The 7,091-nt window shown below is 51.2% G+C and overlaps 1 protein-coding gene across 1 annotated transcript in view; it reads right to left on the bottom strand.

The window, feature by feature from the left end:
- STMN3 (stathmin 3) overlaps positions 1 to 7,091 on the bottom strand; it is a 45,836-nt gene that overhangs the window by 37,680 nt on the left and 1,065 nt on the right. The window lies entirely within an intron of this gene.

Here is a 7,091-nt window from a genome sequence, read left to right on the forward strand (position 1 = left end):
CAGCGTGCCTGGCGTCCTCCTGTCACTTCCGAGTGACGCGCACGTCGGGGCGGAGTCCCCCCTGGGGCCCGATCCGCCGGTGCCGGGGAACGGGCCTCTGGGGCGGGGGTTTCCCCGCCCCTCGGGGGGACTTGGGATCCCTACTCCCACATTACCCATCCCATTTCCTCCCGCCAATACTTCAGGTGCCGGCAGGTAACGAACCAGATTGCCTGCAGGTCTCCCGCTCTACCTGGCAACCTTTTACAGTCAAAGGCACCCAAAAGGAGGGAGGTCTTTTACCAACTCTGCGTTGGGAAGTTCCTGGAGATTTGGGGGCGGAACCTGGAGAGGTTGAGGTTTGGGGACGGACGGGAGGGGCCTCAGTACGCCATAATACCATAAAATCCACTCTCCAAAGCAGGGGAATTGATCTTGATTGTCTGGAGAGCAGCCAAAACTCTGGGAAGTGGTAGGCCAGGTAAGGGAAGGTCTTCCCGGAGGGTACAAGACATAACAGTTGCTGCTATTCCCATTTTATAGCTACAGAGGCAGACCTGGTGGTAGGGTTCCAGCCTCCAGGTAGGGCCTGGAGATCTCCCGCTTTTACAACTGATCTCCAGGTGACAGTCCAGTGGCGCCTGAGCAGTGGGTGTTGCCTTCTGACACACTTCCGGTGATGCCAGGGGGTGTGGCATATGCAAATAAGTTATGCTAATGAGTTACGCTAATGAGCTCCTGCACCTCTTTTCCTACGAAATGACCCCTGAATTGTTAACTATAAACAGAACACATAAGTTTACAAAAGTTTCTTGCAGTGTATATTTATTCGTCACTTGACTTTCCTAACTTTGCAGCTCGGGTTGCTACAATAGGGAAAGGAATAAGAATCGAACTGAAGCCTCACGAGGGAACAGCAGAGATGAAGCAAGAATGCAGGAACAGCTGCAGCCACCAAGGGGTCCCTGCGATTTCTTAAGCACGCCGAGTACTGGAACTATTTCTAGACAATGCCGGCCAATCAGAGGGGGAGGGGGGACACAAAAACCCGCAGCCAGTTGTTTAGAGAGAGAGAACGGGTGAGAGCAATGCTGCAGTGCTCCCTTCCGAGCAGAGCCACCCCATGACCACTCAGACCGGGCACTTATCTCTGATTGGAAGCAGCTGATGGCTTGACTCCTGGGGTCTGCAAAGCACTAAATGGCCAGCCCTGAGAAGGTTGGCAAGGAATCTGCATGCTATTGTTATATATGCTAAGAAGAAGAAGAGGGGGGGGGATTGGATTTATACCCCGCCCTTCACAACCCAAAGGAGTCTCAGAGCAGCTTACAATCTCCTTTCCCTTCCCCTCCCCACAACAGACACCCTATGTGAGGTAGGTGGGGCTGAGAGAGCTCTTTCGAGAACTGCCCTTGAGAGAACAGCTCTGAAAGGACTTGTAACTGACCCAAGGTCACACCAGCAGCTGCATGTGGAGGAGCGGGGAATCAAACCCGGTTCTCCAAGATTAGAGTCCGCGCTCCTAACCACTACACCAAACTGACTCTCAGACATAGTCAGTTCGGTTTATTCAGTTCAGTTTGTTAGGTTTAAGAGCCTCTATAGGCCATGCACCATCAAAAAAGAACTTAATTTAAACTTCAAAAAATTTTAAACGTTTAAAAAGACAGTATAACAGAAATGTGCCACATCTATTATACAGTTATTGCACAGAGAGTACTCAGCAGAAGTCTCGACCTTGTAGATTCGGAAAAGAAAGAAAAATTTTAATAGCCATTTCCTCAGGAACTTTTCTCTCGCAACTGCATGTTTTGGGCAACAGAAAAATATCTGGGCAAGTGAGTCTACAGTTGCTAATGGGCAGTTCTCCCATTCGCCAGTTTGGTGTAGTGGTTAAGTGCGTGGACTTTAATCTGGGAGAACTGGGTTTGATTCCCCACTCCTCCACTTGCAGCCGGCTGGATGACCTTGGGCAAGCCGTAGTTCTGATAAGAGCTGTCCTTGAAAAAGGGCAGTTTCTGTCTGAGCTCTCTCAGCCCCACCTACCTCCCAGGGTGTCTGTTGTGGGGAGGGGAAGGAAAAGGGGATTGTAAGCCGCTCTGAGACACGTGTGGGTAGTAAAGGGCGGGGCAGAAATCCAATCTCTTCTTCTTCTTCTCAGTCACAGCGTTATGCACTGTCTGTGGATCACGATTTGTTTAAAATTAAATGTCTCGTCATCGTCATCGTCATCATCACTATGACTGATGACGATGAGTATTGCCGTTCAGGATGTCCTTTGTTTGGGGGTATTTATTTATTTAATTCATTTCCCCCTACCTCTCTCCCCCACTGGGGGACCCAAGGTAGGGGTGCTCGCTCTGGGTTGGGAAATACCTGGAGATCTGGGGCGCGGACCCTGAGAAGGGCGGGGTTTGGGGAGGAAAGAGAGATCAGTGGGCTGTGACACCACCCTCCAAAGCAGCCGTTTACACCAGGGGAACGGATCTCTGTCACCTGGAGGGCAGTCGTAAACCCAAGAGATCTCCAGCCACACCTGGAGGTTGGCAACCCTGACCCAAGGTGGCTTACATCCCTATTTTACCCACACAAGAATCCTATGAGGTAAGAACATCAGAAGAGCCCTGCTGGATCAGACCAGTGGCCCATCGTGTCCAACCTCCTGTCTCACACGGTGGCCAGCCAGTTCCTCTGGAGGACCAACAACAGGGCATTGAGGCTGAGGCCTTCATAAGAACTTCAGAAGAGCCCTGCTGGATCAGACCAGTGAGGGTCCATCTAGTCCAGCATCCTGTCTCACACAGGGGCCAACCAGTTCCTCTGGAGGGCCAACAACAGGGCACAGAGGCTGGGGCCTTCATATGAACATCAGAAGAGCCCTGCTGGATCAGACCAGTGGTCCATCCAGTCCAGCATCCTGTCTCACACAGGGGCCAACCTGTTCCTCTGGAGGGCCCACAACAGGGCAAAGAGGCCGAGGCCTTCACAAGAACATCAGAAGAGCCCTGCTAGATCAGACCAGTGGTCCATCCAGCCCAGCATCCTGTGTCTCACACAGCAGCCAACCAGTTCCTCTGGAGGTTCAGCAACAGGGCATAGAGGCCAAGACCTTCATGAGAACATCAGAAGAGCCCTGCTGGATCAGACCAGTGGTCCATCTGGTCCAACCTCCTGTCTCACACAGTGGCCAACCAGCTCCTCTGGCAAGCCAACAAGGCAGAGGGGCTGAGGCCTTCCCCTGATGTTTCCTCCTGGCTCTGGGTTGGGTAGGCTGAGCATGTGGGGTCACCCAGTGAGGTTCCATGGCAGAGCGGGGATTTGAACCCGGGTCCTAGTCTGACACTATAAACCAGTACACCTAGCTGGCTCTTTGACCAGGGCAAGAATCTCTTTTTCTTATATTTATTAAGAACATAAGAACATAAGAGATGCTAGTCTGACACTATAAGCCAGTACACCTAGCTCGCTCTTTGACCAGGGCAAGAGTCTCTTTTTCTTATATTTATTAATTCATTTACGTTATTTATAGTCCACCTTTCTCACGGGGATGAGGCCGATGACACAGAGTGAGTCACAGATAAGAGGGACCTCCTCTTTCACCAATAACAAAAAAGATTCCTGGGGAAAAGAAGAGGTTAACAGCAAAAGGGGCTGGGGAGAATGAATAGAGAGGTAACTAAGCTTTGCCCATCCATGTAAAGAGCACCTTCCTTTGTGTCTCCCTTAAATATCAGGCATGCCCAACTACACAACCCAATAACTCTGACTCTAGGAGTGGTCCATCAGTGGCTATGAGCCACAAGGTATAGATGGAAAACTGTGTCTGGGGCAGTGATGCTCTGAATTCTTGGTTCTTGGGGGGTGGGGCAACAGTGGGAGGGCTTCTGGAGTTCTGGCCCCATAGGTGGACCTCCTGATGGCACCCGGGTTTTGGCCACCGTGTGACAGAGTGTTTGAATGGATGGGCTGTTGGCCTTATCCAACATGGCTTCTCCCATATTCTTATATGGAGCAGAGGTCCATCAGTGGCTCTCAGCCACAAGGTATAGAGGCAGTGATCCTCTGTATTCTTGGTGCTTGGGGGGGCCACAGTGGGAGGGCTTCTGGCCCTACTGGTGGACCTCCTGATGGCACCTAGGTTTTGGCCACTGTGTGACTGAGTGTTGGACTGGATGGGCCATTGGCCTGATCCAACATGGCTTCTCTTATGTTCTTATAAGAGGGAATCGGATAAACATATGGAGCAGAGGTCCATCAGTGGCTATTAGCCACAAGGTATAGAGAGGAACTCTCGGTCTGGGGCAAGGGATGCTCTGTATTCTTGGTGCTTGGGGGGCGGTCAACAGTGGGAGGGCTTCTAGTGTCCTGGCCCCACTGCTGGACCTCCTGATGGCACCTGGTATTCTAGGCCGCTGTGTGACTGAGTGTTGGACTGGATGGGCCATTGGCCTGATCCAGCATTGGCTTCTCCTATGTTCTTATTCCAGTGGGAAACCATTAAAGGGGGTGCCTATTGTTAAACGTCCAAGAACAGAACAACAGCTTGCAAATCCGCACTCACTTCTCAACTCGGTTCCCTGATTTGGCAGCTAATGTTGGCTCTACTTAACAGACAAGGGTCTATCGTTCCCAGGACCGGGCTCTGGCGCTAAGCTTCCTGTCCCAAGGTGATGGCATAACTAAGGAGGTTTTCTCCTACAGCTGAGGGTACATCTCTGGGGACATGTTTTCCCCTTCTCCTACTGTCAGGCATCACCACCACATTCTCTTTCCGTCTCCGCAGGCCAAATACTTGGCACCCATTCGGCATGGACGCTCCTCCTGGGTACTTCAGTCAGATGCCGGTTCTACCCATGGCAGAGGGGCTGTGGCTCAGTGGTGGGGCATCTGCTTGGCATGCAGGAGGTCCCAGGTTCAATCCCTGGCACTTCCAGTTGAAAAGATCAGGTGATGTAAAAGACCTCCATCTGAGACTCTGGAGAGCAGCTGGCAGTACGAGTAGACAATACAGTGACCTTGACGGTCCAAGGGTCTAACTCTGAGTAAAGCGGCTGCATGTGTCCAGACATAAAGCCGGCACGATGGGTGGGCCGGCCGCTACCGGAGAAGCACAAATCCGCCACCTAAGAACAGTCCCCAGGGGCTTTCCAGATACTGCATCGATTCCTAACCCTCCCAGAAAGGTCACTGCGATTTATTCCATGCTCTGACACCAAAAGGGGCCTGCCTGCACCACAACTGTGCGCACCGTTTTTGCATGGTGTTACACCATCCGTTTGGCGGAGAATATTCAAGAAGGGGGGGTGTTCCCTCTAAGCTGAGTTAGTGTGAGCTAGCTCAGTTTTTTTAGCCTCCAGCTCACACACTTTTGTCTTTGCTCAGGAAGGAGGGCTCCAGAGCAAACTAATTCCTGCAGCAGCCAAATCACCTGCTCACAACTTTAATGCCAGCAGCGCACAAAGTAGAATTTTTGCTCACAAGACTCCACAGCTGAGAGGGAACACTGGGAGGGACCCGGTCATGTGGGTCTGACAGAAGGGCTCTTTGGGGCGACATGCAAGATCGCCGCCTGGCCGGCATCCTTTGGCGAGGAGGCACAGCCGCCGCTGCAGCTGAATCCGTACTGAGCATGTGCTATCTGCTGAGTGGGAATGCTAATATCCAAGCCAGGGGAAACAAGCAAAGGTGGAGAACCTGCCTCTTTGGAGGTTTTGTTTCTTCTGTCAAAGAAAACCTTGAGGGGCACCCACTTGGGCACCTGTAGGGATACCCAGCGTCCTCCATCTCCAAAGATATCCTGCGTCCATCATCTTGGGGTGAGGGGATGAGGAATAAAAGGGGGGGGGACAGGAACACCCCAAGAAAATCTCTCTCCCCAGCTCTGTGGTTTTTGCCTGCCTGCATTCAAGGACAGGGCGCTGCCTTGGACGGAGATGTCCCCGATCTGCTCTTTGTCTTCTGCATTAAAAAGAACCAAAAAAACAACAACACCCCACCCTGGAAAACCTTCCAGGGTCATCTGCACTCCCGTCTCCCTGGGATTCCTGAGGGGGGGGGGACATTTGTGCTAGATCTGATCCCAGGGAGGGGGTGGGTGGGAAACAGACTGGAAATGGCTCTCCAAGGCAAACCAAACAGCTTTAACAACCCTGTCTCCTTGTCAGCAAATTGAAATTTATTGTTTTGAGGGGACAAGGGTGGGGTGGGGTGGGGAGGGACGGAAGTGCCATATCGCTGCAGGGCACCAGATGGGGGAAGGCGCCTGGTACCCAGACGGGACCCACACCCCTCCTCGCCCCTTCCCGGCAGACTCCTACGTTGCAGCTGAACCGGAGCCACGATGGCGCTTCGAGGAGTGAAAGATTTTGTGTTTTTTTTAATATTTATTTTTAATCTTTTTATCTATACATCAACAATTTGCAAAAGCAATAACGAATGAACAAATACAGCATCGTATCATGTAAATACAGCATAAATCGGGAGTCATCATTAGTCGTATATGAATTTGACAGTAACTGTTCATCACTTGTGTTTGCCAAGCCTATCTGCGAATTTTTGTCACAACCTAACTTCTTTGGAAACCTTACATCAGGGTACGTACCAAATTAAAATACTGCTATTATTTCTTTGTCGCTATTGGCAGTGCTCCCTCTAAGCTGTGGGGTCCTGTGAGCCAAAATTCTACTTTGTGAGCCACTGGCATTAAAGTGGTGAGCGAGCGATTTGGCTCCTGCATCAATTAGTTGGCTCTGAAGCCCTCCTTCCTGAGCTAAGACAAAAACGTGTGAGCCGGAGGCTAAAAAACTGTGAGCTGGCTCACACAAACTCAGCTTAGAGGGAACACTGGCTATTGGGTAGGGACGATTTAGGTACGCTGGCGTCTTCGGTAGTCGCCTCGATGAAAGGGAGCCGTTTGGAATACCATTTGGAATCGCCTGCCTTTGCTTTCTCCCTCTTCCCCCCTTTTAGTCGAATACAACAGAACGTGGATTTCCTAGCACGAATCAAGCATCTTTAAAATAATAATAATAATAATCATTCTGGCACGATTCTAAGGACATGCAAAGCTGGTTTTGAAACCTGGTCCCTTGACACCTCCTCTGCACCCACCC

The sequence above is a fragment of the Gekko japonicus genome, unplaced genomic scaffold (assembly GCF_001447785.1).
Source record: "Gekko japonicus isolate JY-2015 unplaced genomic scaffold, Gekko_japonicus_V1.1 scaffold2433, whole genome shotgun sequence".
Lineage (NCBI taxonomy): Eukaryota > Metazoa > Chordata > Lepidosauria > Squamata > Gekkonidae > Gekko > Gekko japonicus.